The sequence below is a fragment of the Protopterus annectens genome, chromosome 5.part0, assembly GCF_019279795.1.
Source record: "Protopterus annectens isolate FY-2018-M chromosome 5.part0, PAN1.0, whole genome shotgun sequence".
Taxonomy (NCBI): domain Eukaryota; kingdom Metazoa; phylum Chordata; order Ceratodontiformes; family Protopteridae; genus Protopterus; species Protopterus annectens.
The window spans coordinates 438,430,753-438,455,580 of NC_056735.1; positions in this window are offsets into that span (position 1 = coordinate 438,430,753).

Consider the following 24,828-nt stretch of genomic DNA (forward strand, 5'->3'; position numbering starts at 1 on the left):
TGCTCAACACACTGTCTCAGTCTTCTACTCCACCACATCTCTCTCTCACTAGTGGCAACATCCACCTCTGTATCCCCTGTTTCTCCTGGAAACATTAAACGTTATGTGCTGCTAGGTATTCAAATGTCCAGATTTTTGGCTGGATGTACCAACATTTTAAGGGCCTCTGTTCCTATTTTCAGTGTCTGCAGACTTAAACTTGTGGTGGAATCTTGAACAATGGCTGTGTGATTAAAGAATACATGTCTGAAAAAATGATGTATTAAATGGTGTTGGAGAACAAAGATAGAAAGGAGTTGATGGGGAGGCCAAGTGGGAGTGTTTATGAGGATACAGAAGGATTGAGGTCAAGATCTGGAGAGGTAAGTAAGAAGGTACACTGGGAGCTGAAAGTAGAAGAGAAGAAAGGAATGGGAACAGAAAATAATGTGAATCAGAGAGCTAGTTAAGGAAGATGAATAAGGACAGATGTTGGAGATGACATAGAGCAAGGCTTCAAAAAATGCTTACAATTATTTTATGGGGACTTACATCTATGGAGGAGTATGAAAAAGAGGTAAAGGAAAGGACAAGTTGTCTGTAGACAATGTAAACAGGGAATAGTGAAGGAAATGGGAATGGGAGATGTGCAGCTCTTATTAGAAATATAAAGTAAAACAAAGATGAAGTTACTTATGAGTTTCATGAGATTTAAGTAAAAAGCTAGGATTAAATGTGAGTTGACTAAAGATGAAAACTTTCACTGACATTTGCAGAAGAGAAGTGTGCCAGCCTCTTGGTCATCCCCCCAAAAGAAAAAGAAATGATGACAGAGAGAACCCTGTGTACTTCATGCAGTTTTTGTGTCGCATAGATGCAAAAAGTGACATTCATGCCTTAACAGTGATAAAAGAGAAAGTATCACTAAATATCATTAATCAGTCATAAGATGGTTTCATCAAATGTTGTTCACCAAAAGTAATCAGGTACATGCTATGTAATTTAAAGATATTTATAAAACAAGAAATGGGCAGGTAATGTGGGGTAGTTCTGTTTGAGAGAACATTTAACACAGTGGACTGGAATTCTTCCTTTAACATACTGGGTCACCTACTAGGGTTTGTAAATGTATTAGGTTGGATAAAAGTCCTCTTGGGAACACCTTGGGTGAGTGTCACAGTAAATGGAGGCTCAAAAACTGAGCAGATGAGCTCAAAAGCTGTAGCCATTTTTACCTGCATCAGAAAGATTAAGACAGACAGTTAAAGCTTATTTAAATTACTGGGAAATTAAACGTGGTTGAGCAATATAAAAATTTGTTGCACTTTTTAAATGTTTTATTTTTTATTCTTTGTTGACTAGGTTAGTAACACTAGGCTAGTGCCCTCTTTTCATGGGAGATATGAGGTGTTATTTCCACTAAAAGAGTAGACTAGGTTAGGGCATCAGGAAACTTTCCCTACTTGTCATTGTTGTGAATGAGACCCATTTTGAAGGAGCACTTCCTGTTTCCATTCCAGGTACAAAGGTGGCACAGAGAAACAGGGGTGCAGATGAGGAGAGAAGGAGATGATGTAGTGGTGAGAGAAATGGAGGATTAAGGAAATATCAAGACCAGAAAATGTGTGCAGGATTTGGAGAAAATGTTTCAAAGAAATCTGTTTGAAGAAAATGAGTCACCAAATGATGGCTGTATAAAGTAATGGTGATGCCCAGTGAGACAGAAAATGAAGGGGATGTTTTCTGGGGGGACATTATGGAGAAAATACAAAAGGAGGATGCAGAGAAAATCCTGAAGAATAGTTGTGAGATAGAAAAGAAAACATATGCATAAAAAGTGAAAGAAAGCAAAAGTGGAGTAGCTGAAAAGAAGGCAAAAGAAAAAAAAAAACTGAAGTATGTGGTAAGGATTCAAAGAGAAGAAGACAAAGAAATGGATGATGTAATAGCTCCTATGGGTTTAAAAGCGCATGAGGTAAGTGCATTTATTCTTATTAACAGAAAGACATGTTTTGGCATTATATTGGAGACTGTTTTTTCAATGAAAAATCTTCTTTGAGAATATGTAAAAAAGAAAGTATGCAAGCCATGGAATCATTATGTGATAAAAGCATTTAACAGGGAAACAGAAAAGAAAATTCATAACTTAGTCAAACAGAGGTAGAAAGTGACACTGTGAAAGTACATTTGATAACTTTATGTAAAGAACTACTAGACACTGCAAAAGTGTATGACAAAAGGGGTTTATGGACTAGTGGCTGGGATTGTAATATTATGATAGAAAGAGAAAAATTATACATAAACCAAGCATGATAAATATGGAGGGAAACAGGAGTGTTATAAATTACTGTGGACAACTTAAAGTGTTTTTTTTTTTTTTTTTTGTCGAAAAGAAGGACATTTGGTAAGTAACTGTACAAGAGAAAATGTTATATTTCTTGGGATATGGGACATGATGCAGAAAAGAAATGTGAATTGAAATGTTATAAATGTAACAAAATTTGATATTTATGGATGGCTTGCAAAAAAATAAAAATAAGAGTAAGGAAAAAGAACAAGACAGAGAAGAAAATGAATAAAGAGAAAGAATTTTAGAAGTAGTAGAAGTAGAAGTAAAATAGATGAGAAAAAATAATAATAGGGCATTGAAGAGTGTTCTGAAATAAGTGAGAAAGAAGACATAAACTGGAAGTAGTAAAAGAAAAAAAAAATCTATTTGTAAAATCGTAAAAGACAGAAAAAGAAAATTTAAATTTCATAAGAACAAAAGAAAAAATAAAGGAAATGGATGATAAAGAATACATACAGCTAATGACTGGGAGATGGTATAATAGTTAAGGTGTCTAACTCACAGACACAACATACAGTGTTTGATTTTCACCTTTGGGATGGAAATTGGCTAGGCTTAGAGTAGCCTGTTAAGAAAGATAGCCTAGTAATTAGCTTTGAACCTGTGAAACTATGAATCTAAAGAAAAGGAAAAGGAACATTTTAGAGCGTTTTCTGTAGATGTGAATAGTATTAAGAATATAGTAAGAAGAATAGGGATTTTGGAGTGATGTAACACATGTGATGCAGATGTAATTATTTTAGAAAGCATAATATTTGTAATAAATGACGGAAGATTGCAAACTGAAAAACTATGGGGAGGAAAGATAATCTGGAATTTGGGAAATGAGTGATGTTTTGGAACAGCTGTATTCTATAAAAATACAGTAAAGATATTAGACATACCCTTAGCAAAAATGGGAAAAATTGACCATTATAGGTTTAAAATAGAAATAACAGGTGTGTAGAATTATAACATTATATGCTTATACTAATTGTAAAGCAAGGGAAAGCTTATTTTATTAGATTTTAGACTGTGTAATGATAAATATGAGTATTATATTAACAGGAAGTTTTACATTTTTTATGAGGCAGGCATAAAAAAGAAAGGAAATGACGTAAGAAAAATGAGAGAAGTTATAAGATGTGGTAAGTTAAAACATTTGGACAAAAACTCATGGACTTACAAAACAGGTGTATATATATATATATATATATATATATATATATATATATATATTTATATGTATACACAACTGAAATAGATTATTTTATAGAATCAGAAGGTTTAGTTACAGGAATAGGGGAGGTAGTTGACTTAGGATTTTCTGATCATCTTCCAATATGGCTTCAGATAAAGGAAAACAATGAATATATAAAATAGGCAAAAGAATATGAAGGATAAATGAGAAAGCATGGAATGAAGGAGAGATAATTGTAATATAGTTATGGAAAGATCATATTACTGTGACATCCCTCCTCTGGGCCAGTAATCAAGGAGCTTCAATCCTCACCACTGACACTGGTGGGGAACATTCACTTAGAAAAAAATGGATATATACAGTATTTTCATATGCAGCTCTCTGCACCAAGTACAATTTCCCTCAAGAGCACAAAGGCAGCATGCCCAGTCCTGGGGCTGGGTTTTCCTCTCCAGGACCAAATAAGACTTCACCATTTCTTTCTGCTGAAATCAGTGTTCTATGTACCACACCCGTTATCACCCCCTCCTTGGTCAGATCCGACCACAAACTGATAACCCTGGACATCCTCACTCCTCCACCTCCCCACATCAAAGAAACCATAGTCAAAAACCTTTCCAAAGCAAACTTCAAACTACTTGCATCCGAAGTGGAAAGCTTCACTATTCCCTTGCAGAAGGATAATGATATCCAGGATGTGGACTCCTACACCAAGGCACTCTATATGCATCTTCAGGATTGCATGGAACGTGCTATCCCAAATAAAACCAAGACTCCTTCCTCAAGCAAGAAGAAACCAGTCTGGTGGACCCCAGCCATAAGCAAACTTTACAATAAAAGGAGGAGACTTATACAAAAAAAGGCCAAATCTCAAGTAGAAAAATCATCCCTGATCAGCATTAGTAAGATATTGAGGGCCCCCATGAAGTCAGCTAAAGTTAATTTTGAAAAGAAAGTTGCCAAGGATGCCAAGGATAACCATAAGGCCTTCTATGGCTACGTCAAAAACCTAAATGGCAATGCTCAGGTCTGTTCTGAGCTAGTACAAAATGGAGCAAATACACTGACCCTTCTGACATTGCCAACATCTTGGCTGACAGGTTCAGTGCAAATCCCTCACCCCCCTCACCACCTACAGGGCCTATTACCATTCCAGGGGATTGTGTAAGTCCAATTATTACTGATAAGTTGGTTAACAAAGCTCTATCTAAAGCTAAAAACATGGCCTCCATGGGACCAGATGGTGTCCCAGGCTGTGTCATATGCGAGCTCCAAAAGGAATTAACCCCACATCTTAATACCCTGTTCAGTCTCAGCCTCTCCACAAGATATGTGCCCATAGAATAGCGCACGGCAATGGTGGTCCCGCTACACAAGGGTGGGGCCACAACTGACCCTGGGAACTACCGACCAATAAGCCTGACCAGTCTGATCTGTAAGGCTATGGAGTGAATCATTATGGAACTCATAAATGGAGAGGTTGGGAACCTCCAGTCACTGGACCCCACACAGTTCGGCTTTGTCAAAGGCAGATCATGCCTCCTGAACCTGGTGGATTTCTTTGAGACAGTTACTCAGGCTATAGATAAGGGAAAGGAGGTACACACGGCTTACCTTGACCTTGCTAAAGCATTTGACACCATTCCCCATTCAGGTATTATTGATAAGCTCACCAGCCTGGGCATAAACCCTTACGTCACAAGATGGATCGCAAACTGGCTCTCAGACAGATCCCATAAAGTAAGAGTAGAGGGATCTATGTCCGAATCCAGACCAGTAATGAGTGGTGTTCCTCAGGGCTCTGTCCTGGGGCCCCTCCTGTTTGGCATATACTTCTCAGAAGTACAGGCAAGCACGGAAGGGCTGTGGCTGACTAAGTTTGTGGACGACTGCAAACCGGGTGCTATAATGGAGTCTCCGACCGACATGGAGATCCTCCAGAAGGGCCTAAATGAGACTGATGCATGGTGTCAAAGCCATGGTCTCAAGCTAAATGCAAAAATATGCATAGTAATCCCCTTTGGAAAAAAAAGAGTGACCGCAAACTACAACATAGGAGGTAATCCCCTGAAATTTGAAGAAGAAATAAGGGATCTAGGGACCCAAGTAGATAGTCAGCTTTCCTTTGATAACCATGTTGCCAAAGTGGTTAGAAAATCCTTCTATGTGACCCATCTGATCACGAAAGGGTTTGCATCAAGATCTAAGGATGTAATGGTGCCCCTCTACTCTTCCCTCATCAGACCCATTGTTGAGTGCAATGCACCAATTGGAATGTACCTGGCTAGACATCTCCAGCAGCTGGAGAGACCACAAAGGTACCTAACCAAGAGGATTATTGGCCTCAAACAGTTGCCCTATGCAGCATGATTGAAAAAGCTAAGACTGTTCTCTGTTGCATACCGCTTTCTCAGAGGCAATCTCTGTCTAACGTACAGAGCCATGTCCAACCCAGAATTGTTGAACATGCTCCATCTTAGCAAAACCAAATCTACTTGAGCTACATGCTCTAGGGATATAAACTGCAACACAACAATGAATAGAACATGCTGGAGGGATAGATTCCCTTCGCAGAGACTTCCCTTACTATGGAACTGGGTCCCGATCTACAAAATACAGAGACCCTCACTATCACTCTTCAAGAGGAACCTTGATGAGTGGATGGGTAACAGAAAGTTCACACCGGGGATCACACCAACATCACTACTAGATAGGGGCCAAGGGTACTAGCTGCTAGTACAAGGGTCTAGGGAACTACTAAAGGGGCAGTGAATACCGCACAAGGTGGTTGGGCTAATATATGCCTTCGGGCAGATAGCCCAGTACCAACCTATGAACCTATGTCCCAGTTCCAAGCAGGTGACACACACACTCTTTGAGATTTGATTTTCACACACACACACACACACACACACACACACACACACACACACACACACCTGCGAAAGGTTGCCACAGATTTACTAGCTCTGCCATCTCTACCCACTCTCCAAGGTAGATTCACTACCACCAGCTAGCTATTTTAAAGATCTTATCAGGGAACCTAATTGCTCTTAGTAAAATTAATACTTATACAAATGGTAATGTTAACCAAGCAGCAAGACTTTCTCAAGCATGAGCCACAGTGCCACCGAATACATGCAATTACTCTCAAAGGATAAACTATTTTTCTAAAAGACCAGCCACAATTAAAGGTATAGATACATTAAATAATAAATAATAAAATAGAAAACATGAACATACTGAATATCTCTTTACAATAAATACTAGAGTTTCATTTCTCAGGAAATATAAAAACAACACAGATGGAAAGATAAAGAAAAAAACAATATTGAACTATTTTCAAAATATTTTCCTAACTGACTGAAAAATTACTGTTCCCTACTTACTTGCTAGAGCAAGGCAAGATGAAGTGAATGAGTGTCTTTGTTGTCAGGTTACAAAAAACAATTCTCTCACCGATATCTAAAATAATTTCAGTGCTGGATATAGAATGACATCACATCTCCCCACCTGATTCTGTGGTTCCCACACTACCCTCCCTGAATAGAAGCTGAATCAGGATCTAGCACAGAAGTGTCACAATACACACATAAAACTTTGCAAAGGCATCTGGAGACAGTAAAACAATGCCAAGACTTTAATCCTTTCTGGAGAGACTAACCAGCCATTCTCTGGCATCCTGGTATAGCAATTAGTTCACCACTAAGGATATTAAGAGCCTAGGCCTTTCCCAGACATTGTATCTCTGGCTGCATTCAGGTATGTGAGATAAAATCTTTATGACCTAAATAAGTAATTTAATTTTGGGCTATTTTTCTTAAGGTAAGCTGAGCTAAGCTTAACCCTTCTCTTCTAGCATCCTCTGTTAACATATACACATTTCCTCAGTTACAACAGTACAGACTGGTATAAATGTATATTTTTTTCTGTCCAACAGAGCCTACTGTTGATACATTTTTAACACAAACAGCTTTACAAATGAATTTTTGACACAAACTTCTGTACAAATCAGTTTGATATACAAAATGTCATAAAATTATTTACAAAACTCCAGCTATCTATGCTGGCATATGTTACACATGCACTGCCCTACTCTCTCTGGCACAGCTGGTACTACCTCACATCATCACAATTATTATGAGAACACGTGATAAAAATTGTTCTGAATTGTGGATGATATCTGGAAAAAATATAAAAAAGTAGCAATATGATGTGAGAAAAGTAGAGGAAGAAAAATATAAAAGAGCATGTAAGAATGCATTGAAAGATTTAGAGCATAATGGCGGAAAATACTTTGACAAAGAAAAAGAATTATATGAAAAAATTAAGAAAAAACAAAAATTGTTATAGAAGCAAAGATATTTTTACAAGGGAAACCAGAAAAAGATAGAACTGCTTAAGCAGATTAGTAAAGGAATATGGTAATGTAATGAAAGAAATTAAAAAATGTAAAAGGAGAAATGGAAGTAATTCAAGAAAAAAATATGAATAGTGTGGTACAATATCTACAAGAAACATTTAAAGAAAAAAGTGGGTAGTGAAAAAAAAACATGGAAAATAAAAAGTTACCAGAAAAAGAAGCTCTGATGATACCAGCACTAGTAGTAGCCAGGCAGTAGCCATTTACATGCCTCACCTCTTTTCATCATTCTTGACACGTTGATTCTTTGTTTTCAGTAAGTACTGCTTGATTTGTTTCTTACTTCAGAATATCTGCCTAAATACTTCATCCTTAAATTTTCAAGGTCTACTTATTAGTTTCCCCTTAAGTTTTTGGCAATGTCTTGTATAGACACAGACACCTTGAGTGACATTTTACCTGTAAAAGCACAACTGAAATTTCACAAATACCTAGTTGCACACAGGACAACTAGTTTGCAGTGACTAGCTTGTAGTGACAAGCACTTCCCCCAGTAAACCTGATACTCCTGGTATTGCTCTATATTCTCACTCCAACTGTCTAATCAACAAAAAGGGTCTGTTGCCATGGATATCACCTTTCCGACTAACTCTGTTACCAGCTTGATGGATATGGGCATCATGAGGCAATGTAGAAATTGCCTACTATTTACTGACAACCAGTTAATTCTCAAACAGGCAGTTATAATATGTGAGAAATTATTTACACAATGTCAGTGGAGGCAAAGCTGTCATATGAAAGTACTTCTAATATCAATAAGGTTGTCAGTAGTACACATGCTGCACCCATCACACACAATTAAAATCAGACATATAGACCCACATATGCTGAGGCACTTAAATGTAACCTTCCTGAATTCCAAATACCTCCTAGACAAATAACATATAAAAAATACCCACAGCAGCCCTGAATTTAGTATTTCAAAGCAACACCCACATCAACTCATACATCCACATCTCATGGAGCTTCTACTTCTAAACCCACTAGCCAAACCACCACACAATCTGACATTCTGGTCATTTCATTGGCGATTCTACCATGAGACACACTAATGTCCCCCTCGCCAGGCTGGGTAAGGAGAAAGTCAGAGTCAGTTGCTTATCAGGGGCTAGGATCATTCACATTATATATGCATTCAGGTCATTGAACCACAAGTACGGGTATGACTCAGTCATATTCCATGTGGGAGTAAATGACCTGAGACATATCCTCCAGGCACATGAAGAGAGAAATCGTGGAGCTCTTGGAATATATGTCCTAGGCTGGTATGACCCTAGCATTGAGCAGTATTTTATCTTCTCCAAGGACAATACCACAATGCAAACAAAAGATGACTGACTTTAATAATAATTGGCTTAGTTTCTGGTGTCATTCTATGTGGGTGCAATATTTGTCAGCATGGAAGGAGATGGTCAACAGACCATGCTGCTTTGCCAGGGATGGTCTGCACCTCTCCCCTCCAGGGTTTTGAATATTACCTAAGACACTGTCTTCCCCCATAGTGCCTTTTTACACAATGCCAAACTGAAAGTACTTCCCACATAGCAAATCAAAGCCAAGAAAATCTAAAGGTATTACTACTAGGTGATTGGAGTCTAAACAAAAAACACACTCCTTACAAGCTGTCTTCACCCTAGAGAATGCTGATATCTGTGTGGTCACTGAGGCATGGTTTAAAGCCATGGACAGCACACAGAGAGTGCAAGGTTATAATGCCTTCTACACATTTAGACCGGCTACTACATAGACAGGGACTAAAGGTAGAGGTGTCTCAGTTTATATAAAAAATAAATATACCTCAAGGCTGGTCAGACTGGACAATGCACTCAAGCTACTCCATGTTCAAATCAACATAGGTAAAATCCAATACCACTTCCTTGTAAGCTATAACTCCCCCTCTATGACCCAGGAAACCTATACTATGTATTTATGCTTATTAGAAACACTAACCATCTAACCCAATACCCTATTCATGGGTGACTTTAATTACCCCACTATTAACTGGGAATCCTATGCAACATCAAATGTATAAGCACAGAGATTCTTGCATTTTGTAAATATAAACTCCCTGGTCCAGATTGTCAGTACAACTAGTTGTAACCTATACTGAATCTGATCCTCACTAATATGGGAGAGTGCTGCACATCCCCTAGTGTAATGTCTTCACCAGTAAGTTCAGACCACAGAATGGACTCTTCTGAAGTAAACATTAAACCTGGACCCCCAGCTAGCCCTGGAATATTCAGGAATTACTCTAAGGCTAACATCCTGCCATTAAGTGATAACCTGGCAAAATTTCAAACTCCCATAAACCCTGAGAACACGGCTCCCTAGGCAGAACTGTTCACATAAACCCTATAAAAGCATGTTAATAGCTGCAGAGTGGCAGCTGTACCCATCAGGAAGAAGTAAAGAACTAACTAAAAAAACAAGCCATCCTGATGGAATCACAAAACCAGTAGGCTGTATAACAGAAGGAAGAAAATCTTGGCAAAATTTAGAATGTGCAGTACCCAGTAGGATAAAAGTGCTCTGATCAAACTAAACAAATAACTCAGAGGACAAACAAAGTCTACCACAGCCAGTTTTGAGGTAAATTCAGACTTCCAGGCCAAGAACAACCACAAGGCATTCTTCAGCTATGTCTGCAACCTCAAAGGCTATGCATAATTGTGTGCAGAGCTCATTGTAAATGAAGCCAACTATACCAAGCCAGAAGATATAGCAAACCTACTGGCTGTCAAATTCAGATCCAACTTTACCCCACTCTACCCTTCAGCCTTCCCTCAGGAAATACCATCAAATATAACTACCTCTGCTATCACTAGGGAACAGATCCTTAATGCTCTCTCTAAGGCCAAGAACAGTGCATTAATGGACCCAGACAATATCCATGGATGCCTTCTAAATAGCATGAAATATGACTTATCAGGCCAATTGGAATTACTATTTAACTGTAACATCCAAACAGGCTTCATGCCTCATGAATGAAGAAGAACAACAGCGATCCCTCTGCTCAAAGGTGGGCCATCTACAGACCCTGGAAACTACAGACCTATAAGTCTCACCAATCTTATATGCAAAACCATGGAAAGAGTTACCATGGAAATGATCAATAATTATGTAGTAAACCTCCATCCACTGGACCCAACCCTGTTTGGTTTCATCAAGGGCATGTCATGCCTACTCAACCTGGTGTACTTCTTTGAGAAGCTCACCAAAACAACTGATGAGGGCAAAATGGTTCACACTGCCTACCTTGACCTGGCTAAGGCATTTGACACAATATCCCACTAGAGCATTGTTGACATACTCAAGAGGTTAGGTACAAACCCATATGTCACCCGGTGGATAGCCAACTGGATCACAGATAGGACCCAGGAAGTTAGAAATATGGAGTCCACCTCTATAAAAATGCCAGTCACAAGTGGAGCCCCTCAGGGATTGGTCCTTGGATCGCTCCTTTTTGGCATTTTCCTCTCTGAAGTTAAGGCCAATGTCAGTGGTCTCTGGTTGACTAAATTTGTAGATGATTACAAGTTAGGAGCTGCCATGGAATCCCACAATGGCACAAATGTTCTCTAGGAAGGGTTGACACAGATAAACAACTGGTGTCAGAGTCATGGAATAAAACTAAATGCCATGAAATGCATAATAGTATCCTTCAGGAAGTCATCCACTACTGGTAACTATCATATTGACAACACACCCCTTACAGTTGACCCAGTAGTTAGGGATTTAGGGACACACATAGACAGTAATCTAGTCTTTGACCATCACATGTCTGCAGTAGTGCGGAAATCATTCTATGTTGCATAACTGATAACCAAAGATATGGTATCTAGGTCCAAGGAATTCATTATTCCACTATGTTTGGCATTCATCAGACCTATCATTGAGTACAGTGCCCTCTTTGGCATGTACCTAACCAGGCATATCCAACAAATGTAACATTCAAAGAGGTTAATCACTAAAAGAATACAGGGCATAAGTAAAATGTTCTATGCAGACTGTCTCAAGGCCCTATCCCTGTATTCTGTCGTCTAGATGCTATTGATTGGAGATTTCTACCTGACATACAGGGCATTGTAAGACCCCACTCTGATGGACCTCCTGCATATCCACAAAAAAACAGTACCAGAATTACTTGTTCTAAAGACTTAAACCTTGCCTGTGATATAAATAGGACCTGCTGGAGAGACAGGTATGTATCCCAGAGACTACCCTGTCTCTAGAACAGGGTCACCATCCATGTGAAGCACAGTTCCTCGCCAACCCAATTCAAGTGCAACTTGGACAATTGGATGGGGAACAGGAAATTCATCCCGGGCTTGACACCTATGTCCCTAATGGACACAGGCAACCTGTAACTGGTTCATCTCTCAAGTCTCTGCTTGCAAATGTTTTGTCTCTCAAGTTCCTGCTGATGCCTAGCAAGGGTACCAGAACTTGTCAGAGAATAGGGATGCATCGCTAGGCTTAAAAGGGGCCTTGAGGTCATTAGCCTAGTAAATACATATGAACCTATGAACCTAAGAGTTAAAAAGAAGATTTCTTTAAATGAGCTGAAGTATTAGGACAAGTAAATATAGAGCTGGCTGCAGGACCAAATAGAATATGGTATGAAATATAAGAAAAAAATACAGCTAGGCACAGAAACACAGCCAGAGGCATAACATTCAGATTTTAATAGAGTAGGTAGGTGCTTTCACACATTAAAACAGTGCTTCTTCAGACCATAAAACCATGCTAACATGGTTACATGTAAACATGCATGCTTGCATGCTAACATGTATACATGTAAACCAGTCAAATTAATTAAAAATAACCAATACAAATCCAGCATATATCAAGTAAACTTGGGGACTATTTAAAGAGACCCTTTGCCTTTAAGACCGGTTTAATAGATACTCTTTCATTTAAGCCAGGAGGCTTGTCAGCTTGCAGTTTTATAATCCAATGTCATTCATGGGTTTCTGTAAAATTCTTAAAGTCTCCATCCCGTTCATTCATATTAACAAGCTCAATAACCCAAAACGATGTTTCTATCCACTTTCTATAAGATGCTTGGCAAGTGCATTACATGTATGACCATTACTAATACAATACGAATGTTCTCTGATGCGTTCCATTAATGAATTATTTGTTTTTCCAAGATACAAGCATGAGCATGCAGGAACGGCCTTAGGTCAACTGGTGCCCTAGGCAAAAGGGCTCCACAGTGCCCCCACGACACCACCCGGTGCACCCATCTTGGTCTACCTACACCAAATAAGTACTAGAAAAGTGCCCCTACTAGAGTGGCATCCTAGGCGGCCGCCTTGTATGCCTATGCCTAACGCCGGCTATGATTGCGAGAAGCTAGGTATACAAGATTTCTACTACAACAGTTTTCTCCTGTATTAAACTTGTACTAAATCTGTGTAGTTGGATGAACAAAATATGTTAATAATTCTCTCTACTTCTCTTCGATTTTTATAACAGAGTTGTCTTTTGAGTGATTTTTTTTTTTTGTTTTTAAAAACAAAACTAGGTCTACCACCCACTGCTATTCTAATCTGTTCATCAAGATTTAAAATGGGCAGATCAGTTTAATTATACTAAGAATATCAACCACATTACTGGTATAATGAAGGAAGAGAGAGGCATTTCATTTCACAGATGGGCCACGGGAAGATTTTGCTTCTATTGCCTGACTAGGAAAATATGGTCTCGCTTCCTAGAATAACTGTGGCTCAATGCTGCCTTGCATCAATTGTATTAATAGGTCTCAAGGTATGACAAAATGCCATACTTTTACAATCATTTTTTATGTTACTTGAAATAAAGTCAAATTGAAACAATTAAGACAGTTTCTTTCTTATATGTTTAATGGTATTTACTAGGCTCTCAGCTCGAGACACTTTAAGCCTAGCCATGTTTACCCCAAATTTACCAAAACATTTTTGGCATGTGTTAATACCCCAAGGAATTTAATAGTTGTGATATAAGCTTGTACGCATCAAGTTTTCACAGGCTGCCCTGACCATTAGAGATATAGGTGCCAAGCCAGAGGTAATCTTAGCCACAATTCCCAGTTTTTGCTCGTTGAGACTTTATTTTACCCCTATAAAATTCTTATTGTTGCTTTATAGTTGATAATTAACAAAGGTGGATTCATTAGCTCAGTTGTTGTTCTTCTTTTGGCTTTTCCCGGTTAGGGGTCGCCACAGCGGAACTCTGGTCCGCTAATGATTGGCAGTAGATTTTTTACGGGTGCCGAGGTGCCAGCTCAACACCCAGCCTTCAAAGAAGGCACGCCCATTCTAGCATGTCTTTCAAACGCCACTCGACCGCAGGGAGGACATGCAGACTCCACACAGAAGATGCTCCAGCTGAGAATTGAACAGGAGAACCTCTTGCTGCGGAATCTAGCAGCTCTTTCATTTCCATGTTGCTACTTTTTTTTTCTGTCCGTTCAAGGTAAGTGGTTTAAAACACAGATAAATTAGTATTCAAAGAAAATGATGAAATGGAAACCAATAGTATAGAATCAGAAATTGAGTACTTGAGAAATTATAAAATGTCAGCTTTCTTTCATCAAGTGTAGTGTAGCATTTGCCTATGATTATGAATTTAAAGGCTGGATGTACCATATACTTAAAACAGCCTTACTAATAAGATAACAAATCTGATTAATTTATGTCTTCTCATTAAAACATTTATAACCACAGTTCTGTAATATCTCAGTAGTTTTTTAAAAGTCACTGAATAATGTGAGTGATTCAAAATTAATGGATTCCAACAAGCTCTTCTTGTATTTTTTGTTAACTTCACATTAAACATATAGTTAATTCTGATTTCTTTAGATAAAAGCACACCAATTCTGCAGATGATGAAAACTCTACTAACACTTCCATTGTCAGCTTAAAAGTCAAGCTATCATGTGTGTGGGTGTTTGTGTGGGAGCGCTGACTGCAACAGCAAGCATTTGTTCCTGCATTAGTAATCCATGTTGAGCAGAGATTCAAATAAAACAACTTGCTTTTTTTCCCTAGGAATTTTATTTGTTTCTATTCCTTTCTTGCAAAAACATGTTCTAATCCAAGTCAGTTTTTCAGTGTAACACATTCTGTGCATTATGTTCCTTGATTTTATGTTGTGTTGTTGAAATGACTAAAGCATAGCTGATATATAACTCACTAGTAAAGAAATATATACTGTATATTGGTAGAAGGCTCATGTTATCATTTTAAATATTACTCATATGCAAACATACAGCTATGTCAGTAAAATTAATGTATTATGCTGCAGGATTTGGCAGTAAAAAGTAAATCTATCTGTAATGGAACATTGAAAATATGTGCATAAATTTGTACATATAGATGGGTAGATATAAATATAGATATAGCTATAGATAGTGAAATGTTGAGAGACAGTAAAAAGAAAAAAGAGGTATTCTCTCTCAAAGATAAATCACCACATATTTTCATCTTTTGCATTATACCACAGTGATAAAGACAGTGGACATTCTTAATAATAGAACAGCAGCCTTGTCTTTTTTAAAAGTAAGATATAGCATTTTGAAAATGTTTACAGTTTAAAACAAATCTGCTACTAGCATGGTCCAGAATTTGCAGGGCTTATTTCTGATCCACACTTATGTATTACTTGAAGCTCTGGCACCAGTTTAACCATGGACCTGAATGGGTTAACACTGATCAATCTCATCAGAATTAAATATATATAAATATATATATATATATATATATATATATATATATATATATATATATATATATATATATATATACAAAGATGTTAGCAATACTTGGATCTGAGCTTCAAGTTAATAAGCTGTTTTTGTCAGACTCCCTTTTTCACTTCTATAAGGGATACAAGAAGGTGGCAAATACAAGCTGCTGAAGTCACCACTAAATGTCTTAGAATGCTTCTTTGCATGCTGTGATTTACTTACGTTTGATATGGATTTTTATTTATTTATTCATTCATTGACTAGGATGCAAGTTAGAATTATTATCCTAGGGGGACCATTTTCAGGTTTAGCCAGGGAGTTGCAAATAGACAAAAGAGCATAATTTCTGCGGACAGAGTAATTACTAAATATTGATACAAAGGTGTAGCTAGGCATACTCACCGTACCCCAGTGAATGCTTTTCCCCCATCTGCCTGCTGATCATAAAGCCACCCTCCAAATGGACTTGAGATCAACCATTGAGCAAGCATGTATGGAATCCCATTTGCAAATCTCCTTTGGTAAGAACTATCCATAGAGGCCATCATCCAGGCAAGCAATGGCAATACATTTTAGCAACCTGCAATCCCAAGTTGACTCCATCTTGAGTTTTCCACCATGTAAAGAATGCAGACTGGATCATATTAAATGAGACTTCATTTCCTTCAGAGATGGAAGCTAACACAAAAGTCCAGAGGATATCTGCATTTCCAGCTTTGAGGCAGTCTTCATCAGTTCCAAGGCTTGCCTTTTGATCTCACCGCAGTCCCTCCAGAAAATTTATGCCAGTGCAAAACCTGGTAACTTTTGAAGTTTGAAGGAAGGCAGGCAGAATATGAGAGGTCATTCAGCAAGCAGGGGGTGGAAGAATCTGAAGAGGATGCAAACAACAGGACTTTTAGAACTGGGAGCAACGGTATGGAACAAGATTCAAAGACTTTGATAGTGATCATTTCTTCAGTGACTCTATCTGTACATCAAGGATTCATAATAGCTTTGCCAAAATGGTTACCTGTTGGATGAGCCAAATTTGAATTCAATGGCTGAAGAGACTAAGAAGACGAGCTGAAAAGACTGGTCTGAGTTTGGGACTAGAATATTAATGGCATTTCATTTTTTTGTCTGTGAATTGTTGTTGTCTATTGACCAAATTTGGATAAGCAGTATTTAATGGTATTGTTCATGTAAGATATGTACAACTTTTAAGTGGCATGAAACAACTGTACCAATATCTGAATCCTGAATTTCCTGACTGTTGACATCCATCTAAAGCAAAAGCTTACTTTCCCAGTGCTGTACAGGTCCCCTGAGCAGAACCTGTACTAACACTCAAAAGAACCAAAGTTTTGTCCTGCTGCGTGTATATCATTCCCTGGTGTATCCTGCCTTGAGAGTTCCTGAATTTCCTGACTGTTGACATCCATTACCTTCTGTTAACTGATCTGTCCACTAGATGACAGCATTAACCTACTTTTAAATACTTTATTGTAAAGTAAATCAAGCTACTGGATATTTGTCTGTCTTACTTGCTCTATTGCCCTGCTCTACCTTCTGTAGCCTCCCTTCTCCCCATCAATCTCTCTTAGCAAACTGCACCTTACTCCTGAGCCTTGTTGCTCTGAGCTTACTACTCACCTCACTGATTGTTCCTCGCTGACTTGCTCTTCCATTTCCTTGTTTCTGACCTGCTCCATTTGCCCTGCAACCTACCCTACCCCCAAATCCCACCACCCCAGTGCTCCTACATTTATTCTCCTCCTAACATCACTCCCTCTCTCCCCCAACCAATCCTCAAAACATTCCCTCCACCCCACCTGTCTTTCACTACCTCACCCCTTCCCTCCTAAGTCCCTTAACCTCCTCTCTATTACATCCAACAGGTCCCACCTATCATGCATGCTCCTACTCCTAAAACAATTATTTCCACATCCATCCTCATCCTTCTTCTACTTCCTCTATACCATGCCACCTCCTATACTCACTTCCATCTACACCCACCACCTCTGCCTCCCCCACACAACACACTTCCACAATATCTCAACCTCTTTAGTTCCCCTCCCACCCTTCCCTCCTCTTCAAAGTAAAACTTCTCCCGATCACTACTAAATACTACAAACCCAGACCTTTTCATTACCAGACACTTCTAACTAAGTACAAACCAAAACATCTTATTCCTTATCTCACTTACCTCTGCTTAGCTGGTGACATTCACCCTAATCCAGGACCAAACTTCTCTCCTACTAACCACACTAGCTCCCACAATAATTCCACCAATAAATACCTCAAATTCCTCACCATCAATGCCCAAAGCCTAAAAAATAAAACAACCCACTTTCATGCCTGGCTCACTCACAACTCACCTGTCACTGTAGCCATTTCTGAAACCTGGCAAAAACCTCACATAAGCAATTCTGAATTCCTTCTCCCTGGATTTCAATCACTTCAATCTGACCGCCTAAGTACTCAAGGTGGCGGTGTCGCACTAGTCTATTCCAACCAGCTGTCCTTTACTCCATATCCTAATTCCATCCCTTCTTTCAATAATGCTGAACTTGCAGTCAGCCTTCTAAAAATTAACAATCATAAAAGCATCTGCTTCATTTCCCTCTATATTCCTCCATATAACAACACCAACACCCTGGAAGACATCCTGTCCTGGGCCTCCTCAAATATTAAACTGGAAACTTACGTACTGGGTGATGTAAATATAGACTGGAACAAAATCAACAACCCTAACCCCACCATGTCAATCAATCTATTTAACTACACTCAACTTACTAACACCATCACTAGAACTAACAAAACCAAACCCCAGGCTCTATACTAGACTGGATCCTAGTATCTCATCCCAATAAAGTGATACAATCTGGTGTCATACCAGACCCATTAGGAGACCACCTCCCTGCCTTCACCCATCGAGCTCCCCCCCCACACTCCCACCAGTTTATCCACACTTGGAACCTCTCTAACTTTAACCCTACTACTTTCTCTGATTCATTCAGGAATACCAGTTGGAACCCCCTGAAAACTCTTTAATTAGACTCAGCCGTTGACTTTTTCAATTCAACTTTCTTAAATGTTCTTAACTCTCTAGCTCCAGTAAGAACAAAAAGAGTAAAAACTAAGACCACCCTGTGGCTTACCAAAGACACCAAAAAGATTATGCTACAAAGAGATAAAACCTGGAAAGCTTACCTCCAAACTAAACAACCAGACATCTTACTTAAATACAAACAACTAAGAAACCTTGCTAAAAAACAAGTTACCAAAGATAAAAAGTCCTACTATATCAAAATGCAAACAAATCATGCAAAACCCCACCCAAAAATTTGGAAATCTATCAACTCTCTCCTTAGGCCAGGTACTAAAAACAATCCCTGCCCCGACACCAGCAAATCTGACCTTTAAATTGCTTCACTATTCAACACCTTCTTCACCACTTCTATTGCTAAGCTAACCAAGACCTTTACCAACAACAACCCTCAACCCCACCCCAACCAAACATCCCCCCCCCCACTTTTGAACTCAAACCCATCTCCACCTACCAAATAAAGAAACTACTCTCTAAACTAAAGCCTTGCTCCAATGCCCCCGACAACATTCCCTCCTCCTACTTAAAAATAGCCTCTAATGGTATTGCTCTCCCTATTAGCATCCTGATCAATAGATCCCTACTTGAATCCTATGTACCCAAACTATGGCGCTCTGCATATATTCTTCCACTTCACAAGGGTGTCAAAAACTGTAACGTATCTAATTTTTACCCCATAGCCATCCTTTTCCCTTTCTCTAAACTCCTTGAAAAATGCATCCACCTTCAGCTCTTGCCATTCCTTACCAAACACCAGTTAATCTCTCCTACCCAACACGGCTTCCGCCCAGGACATAGTACCAACACCGTCCATCTCTCCTTCTTACATACTGCCACTTTAGCCCGTGACTCTGGTAATTTAGTATCTTCAGTTCTGCTGGACTTATCTAAAGCTTTTGATACCATCTCCCACACCCACCTTCTTAATCATCTGTCTTATCTCAATCTCTCCCACAAAACTCTCTCCTGGTTCTCCAGTTATCTTTCCAACAGGTCCCAGGCTGTCAAATGGGGCCAGGGCACTTCCACCTTCTGTCCTACCCCCACTGGAGTACCCCAAGGATCCATACTTGGCCCAGTTCTATTCAACGACTTTTACAAGGCCATACCCAATACTAAAATTGTTCAATATGTTGACGATTCTACTTTGATCTGCTGCACCTCCAACTTATCAGATCTCCAACTACTGACACAAACAGCCTTCTCAACTACTGAAAACTGGATGCTCCTAAATCACCTCTCATTAAATGCTAACAAAACTAAAATCCTTCTATTCTCTCCTTCTAAGTCCTCCCCTATTGATAAAAACTCATTCCAAATAACCAACCATAACAACTCTATTTTAGAGGTCGTTCCCTCCGTCAAACTTCTTGGTATAACCATTGATGAACACCTAAAATTTAATACTAACGTTCAGCTAAACATAAAGAAAACCCACATAAAACTCAGCCTACTTTATAGAAACAACCACTTCCTCTCTACTGCTACCAGATTAACTCTCACCACTACTTATCTCCTTCACTCTCTACTGTATGGTGCCCCTCTGCTTACTAATTTATCCTCCTTACTATCCCCCAAACTAGAAGTATGTTACAATAAAATCTCCAGATTTGCTACCAAAGTCAAATCTTCTTCTCATCACTGTTCCTCCCTTCACTCATTAAACTGGCTTGAACTCCATAACCAACTTGACTTTCTCTAAATTACGACTGCCTATAGACTACTATTCCAACCTACCAAGTGCCCTGCATTTTCCAGTATCCTCCAATCATATACTCCCCATAGAACATTTAGATCTACCTACCAAAACCTAATCATCATCCATAAACCCAAGCGCCCAGCTGGTCAACTTCTGCTTTCCTTCACCTTACCAAAAAATGGAATGCTCTTCCCTCCACTCTTAGGACCTACGATAACCTTGAAAACTTTGAAACTCTTCTTCATTCTCACCTTTACTCAAACAGGAAATGCAACTGCACTCTTCACCCTATACCTCCCAAGGTCTCTTTCACTTTTACTCCTGGCTAACCTCTCACCTAGCTAACCTTGCTCTTTTGTATTATGTATAAATAACTATACTGTAAAATCTAGCCTCAAGGCCATTTGCCTGTCTTTTACACCTAAATAAAATTGTAATTGTTTGTTTCTTTATGAATGCTACCTGTTTATTTGTCAGTAATGCAAAGTTTCTTAGTAATTATTCATGTAACTATGTATTGTTGGAGCTTTTCTCCCCGGGCCTCCACTGAAAACGGGCTCCCCGGGACCAGCGGACCTCCCCAGTCATCAAACTGGAATAAATAAATAAATAAGGTCCTACACTGATGTCTCATGAAATGGAAAAAAATATTAGTTAAATGATAGAAGTACCATTCTTTGATTTCAACTTTTTCTGTTGCATTTGCTTATAAACAGTGGCTAGGTGCTGCAGTGTGCCATGAGCAGGCACTGCTTTCCTGACTTTCCTGACTATACCTCTCAGATGTCCAGATTTTCACAGAATGTTCAGATTTTTGCCTCACATTTTTGGTCTGTTCCTCATAATATTTGTGTTTTTCTGGCAAATCACTGAGGATTGAAGTCACTAAATAATGACAGGTACTTTAGTTTCAGACTTCATATCCTTCAGAAAATGCATGCTAACACAAAACCTCTGATTGTAGAAACTTTCTAATTTTATAACACACACACACACACACACACACACACACACACACACACACACACACACACACACACACACACACACACACACACACACACACTTTATTTTAGTCTTTGTCCAGATTTCTTGTACTAAGAAGTTGAGACGTATGTTCCTGACTTTCCCACAAATGGTTTTGTGGAACATTTCAATCACCAGAAAGCATGCTGAGGTATTGCAGATAAACAGAAGGATACATTATGTACATGGAGTATCGGTGCAGAATATATAATTTATTTGTGTTTTCTTTAAATAACAGTAAAATAACAGCAGGAACACTGGATTTTGGCTTTGACCTGAGTTCACTGGTACAGAAATGTTTCCTTTCCAAAAGGAACAGTTATGAAGGGTATGAGAGAATGCTTGTGGAGAACTACCTCCTGTATAAAGCAGTTCTGACATTTTATAAGCATGTTTCACCAGGTAGCTTCATTTTGTCTTTTGTACAATTTACAAAATTGCTCCAGTATGTATAGTCTTAAACTATAGTAAATGCCCTTCATATATATTTCCTGAGTGATCTGTAATATGACTATATAATCTATAATGCAGAGCATCCTTGAAATGGTTACCCTAAGGGTCTGCTGCACTTTTCAATAATGTGGAGTGTGCTTTATTGCCTTGCTGTTTGCTCAATTTCTACATTCACATACCATATAAAAATGTGTACCAAACTTTCTAACATCAGGAACAGGTAAGTGAAAATATTTTGAAAGCTAACTGCATAAATTATACATTGCATAAAAGTCCCACGGAATGGTTACACATATGACAGGCACAGATTCAACTCCCTCAAATAATGGAAGTGCATATAGTCACTACATCTTGCTGGATATGAAGTCCTATGACACAGGTAACTATGGTTTGTTGAATGATCTAGGTTTTAGACAAGGCATAGAAAGATGACTGGTATTGAGTGTGTAAGACTGGCTTGATGATCCCAGATGGACTGGCTGGCATATGTCTTCCTGCAGGAATGGCGTGAGTTAAGTCAGAACAGAGGTGTACAGTCTGGATTAGAAAGCAGGATATGGGAATGAGCCTGCCAAGAAGAACACTTCTCTTTGTCTAGGCATTGTGGATGTGAGGAAAAAAATACCTAAATGAATGCCTATCACAGCAGGCATTATATTGCTTCAGTGGGCAATAGGCATATAAGTAAGGAGCAGAAAAAAATTCTGAGTCCCCACAACATTATGGCCTGCAATCTATGATTTTTGTCGCCTAAGCCAAATATAGATTAGTGGAAAAAAACAATTCAATTGAGGTTGTGGTGTTTATAGTCACTGGAAGATCAGAGGTAGCAAAACGATTTCAGCACATACAATTATTTCAGTCAATTAATTAGTCAGTAAAACTAGTTAAGTTTATTTATTAAATAATAAAGGACATTGCACTTTCTGGTAGAGGTGAAATCATATGTATGTCCATCTCCTGTCTACATCCTTTATAAAGGCCTCTTATTTGGAGCACAGAAAGAGGAACAATATCAGGCAAGCAATCACTAGGGTAGTAAGATGCCTAGCCATATTCATCTTTAAGTATACAGACTTAAAAGTTCATGCCTGTCTTTTTTAAGCAATTAATGGTACTTAAATTCCAAATCAAGCCAAGATGTGCATGACAATAGGATTAGGTCTTTCATGGCTAAAAAAGCAAGACACAGGTTACATCAGAACAGCCTATAGACTGTTGAATTTAATGAGAGATGTGCTAATCTATCAGGTAGCTGGAAGATTTAAAGCCTTTGATTTTCTTGGTGAGGTATTTCTAGTTGAGCAATATGCTCAATTTATACATACCAAAGGGGGCATTGTTTTCAACGATGGGCCTGATAATGGAAGAATACAGTGGCAAGATGACTTCTTTGGATCTTGAAGATATTCTCTTAAATGTAACTGGATCAGACAGAAGATTTATCCTCAGTATGGTGGAAACATGATGATTAAGAGAGAGTTGTCCATATAACTACCCAGGTATCATATGACTGACTGTCTGTTGAAGCACACTATTTAAAACATATGAGGTGGGGACAGTTTTTTTTTTTACTGAATCTAATAAATTGAATTATTTTGCATTTAACTTGAGACCATTTTCAGTAGACTAAATATGTGCATATATCAACTCTTGCTGGAGCTGTTTAGCATTGGGAGATGGGTGGATAACAATGTCTAGTCTACATTCATCTTAGGACTACCACACTTCTGGAATATTGGTCTGAATGTCTACAAAATATATGGCCAACAGGACAGGGCCCAGCAATAATCCTTTTGTTGCCCCACTAGTTACAATTTTACATTCAGTTAGGGTACCCACCACTTTAAATATCTGGGATCTGTTGGAGAGCCAATTTGCAATCCAGTGCTAACATAGGGGTTCATATTGTTTGTCTATTTTTTAACAATGATAGCATGTGTGATCATGATAAAAGTCATGAACAAATTATGATAGAAGTGTCCATTGACTGGCAACTGTCCACAGCCACTGTACGCTTTTCATAGACCTTACTAAGTTCAGGAGACAGGATCTTCCCTTCAGAAAACCAAATTGATTCGGATCCATATTAGTTAAGTTGCCTGTATCTGGATAAATGTGTTTTGTTGGGATAGCTTCCTTGGCTTTACATATAGGGATGTCAAGGCCAATGGGCCAGTAATTTTCTGGATCTATAGAGGGACCACCCTTGATTAAGGGTAGTCCAACTGGCTATTTTCCTGGCATTTGGGAAGAACTGTGGCTAGGCTGATGATGAAAAATTTAAGTAGGTTTTGCTAACACATACTCAAAACACTGCAGTCAGGTATGCTCTCTGGTCACATGGAGGTATTACACTTAATCTTTCACAAGGAGTTTAAGACTTGTATAGTGATTTCAGGGGAGATTACATTTTCAGTGAGATCTGGGGGCAATATTAGTTGGGGTTAAGTTAACACTAAATTTGCTGGGTAATATATTTCCTATCTCCTTGGGATTTGAATATATATCATTATAGATGAGCTCTGTGCATTGTTGGCATTTTTCCATACTTTCCCAACATGACTGAAGAAAGATTTTTTAGTATCTTTTGTATTGATAAAGGAGCTTGAGTAACAATACCGTATATGGCTGACCTAGTGTTTTGAGTTACATTGATTCTTTGCAGCTTTGAACTGAATATACCATAATGTACATTTATCCATTATGCATATGACATATTGACACTCAGTTTGCTTAGCTAGGCTATCTAAATTACAAATATTATAAACGAAGTTAATCACAGAGCCAGCTTTACAGGTATTTTACATTTGAAAACATGCCAACCAAAGTTACCAAATTAGCTGCCAGCACCCCCCCAAAAAAAATTACACCAGTATCTAGACAAAATAT